Raw genomic sequence first — 2,533 nt, forward strand, 5'->3', positions numbered from 1 at the left:
CGTGCCAAACGTATGCTAAATATTTGATTAAAATTGATTAATTATCAATAAGAATAAAAATGATGTGTATTAAAGCCTTCACTCGGATACAAATTTCTAAAAGGTTTATAAGTTATTTAAGCCAAATATTAATTTTAATCGAACACATAACTCATTTCGTAAGATTCACTATTATTTATCTTTTGATTTTTTTTTTAAATACCAGTTTTGAGTATTTATGTGGGTCCAATTTTGGAAAGTTTTTTAGTGAAGATTTTTTTTTAAAAAACAGTTTGACCCATATTTGTGATTTTATTATCCAATGATTCCGAAAGTTTTTGAAGTAGGTGTGTGTAAACATAAATGAGTATGCAGTATGCTACTCTACAATTCAGGCCCTGTTTGAGCTACATTTTTTCAAAAAAATGCATTCTTCAACAGTGGTTTGACATCATTTCAACCACACATTCTTCAATAAAATAATATTACACGCAAATCCAAAATTTTTTCTTATTTCTTATCCACACATTTTCTATCAATACACCATTCAAAAATACATTTTCATTCCAATAATGTGGTTCAAACAAGGGCTCAATATGTTTTTTTAAATAATTCAACCAATCATTCTCTAGTGCGTATGGACTAACTTTTGGACTAATTATCGTTACTTTAAATAAGCTCTTGCATGCCAATAATTGGACCTTGCTACATGAACATTAGAGGCTACATAAGGGTGTCCATATGGACGCCGGGCGCCACGACCATAATTGGACCTTGCTACATGAACATTAAGGGCTACATAAGGGTGTCCATCGCCTCGACATTGGCCGAGGCGCCTGCTGCGTAGGGGCCCATAGGCGCTTCGCTTCGGCCAATGGAGAGGCGATGTAGCCCCCAATGTACAACAAGTATAATCCCCAATAATTTTCTGTTGAATTACAAGATTAAGGAAAAAATAATAATTTTTAAGTTAATTTCCATGAGTAGGATTTTTCTTTTTACTTGGAGAAAATTCCAATTTATAATTTCTTGTATTAAATTTTTTTACCCAGAATTAATATTTTACCTATAAGTAATTTTTCCCATATAAGTTAATTTTGACATAAAAAGTGAAATATTTAAGCATAATTAGATTTTTCTGTTATAAATAAATTTTATAATTATAAGTTAATTTTATACTTTACACAAATGAATTTTTACCAAGTAACTTTTTATGTCTTATAAGCTAGTTTGTTTTATTAGTACTATTTTTTTACTTTATAAGTAATTTTTTATATATAAAAACTGATTTTTATCATATAACTTTGTACGTATAAGTAAATTTTTTATTATTGCATTTTTTATTTATAAACAAGTTTTACGTATAATTAAAATTTTGTCTTGTAATTATTCTTTACTTATGATATTTCTTAAGAGATCCATCAGTTTTGAATAAATATGTGGGTTTCTAGAGATGTCAAAATCAGAAGAAAATTTGAAAAATGGCAAAAGTCATCGATTTGGTGCGTTGGGGAAATAAATCCCAAATTAAACTACATTTAAGGTGGGTTCTAAATCCCTCCAATTTCAGTGTCCTAGAAAAATTATTAAGCGCCGATGTTCCCAATCTCTCAAAAACTAATAAATAGTGCCACCTGAAAATAGTCAAATTCAATAGGATAAACCTGACAAGCATGCCCTTATTGTTTGTAAGAAATGGAGTTCTGGGTCAAATTTCCACTTACCATAATCAAGATCCTAATCGTAATTTGATTATAATTTGGTGGAAATTACGAGGCAGGTTTTTTTAGCCTTGTTTGTTTCTCATTCTTTGGCCAAAAAAATGAAAAATATGATCGTTATCCATCACATTAATCCATCATATTTTACTTTCTCTCTCTTGTATGAGTCTCGTAATGACTATATTTTTCATTCTCATTCTTATAAAAATGGAAATCAAAAATTTTAATTTCACTAGTCAACGTTAAACGTGTGTTACACGTTATTGTAAGATGCTCTATAAGTGTCGTAAAAGTAATATTTGAATATGCATGAATGTTAATTAATTTAGAATTAAAATTAGAGAATATATACATGATAATGATTGTTAAATTATTTATTTAATATCTAATTAAGTAAAATTGAATGTTAATTTACGTATATGTATGTGAATTATGAAATGCTGAAATTCTAATTAACTTATAATGAGAATTTACAACACCAAAATACATAAATGAATATGAATATTAATTATTGAATCAGAATATTAACTAATTGAGAATTAATAACAGAGAATTCATGCATTAAAGAAAGCACACGGGTGAAATGAATCTCTCAAATGTACATATACATTAATGATAACTAGATGGTTAAATAAATTAAATACATATTTAAAAATGAAAAGTAAGGTATTATTAAAATAATTGAATTATAATATAATTAGAAACTTGATGTAATATTTAATATATTATAGATAAATTGAGTTTAAGGCTTGTTTATACAAAATATCAAGTGATAATTATATATTTTTAACATTAATAATAATATATAAAATTAAATTAATTTATCACCCACG

The sequence above is a fragment of the Olea europaea genome, chromosome 6 (genome assembly GCF_002742605.1).
Source record: "Olea europaea var. sylvestris chromosome 6, O_europaea_v1, whole genome shotgun sequence".
Classification (NCBI taxonomy): Eukaryota; Viridiplantae; Streptophyta; class Magnoliopsida; order Lamiales; family Oleaceae; genus Olea; species Olea europaea.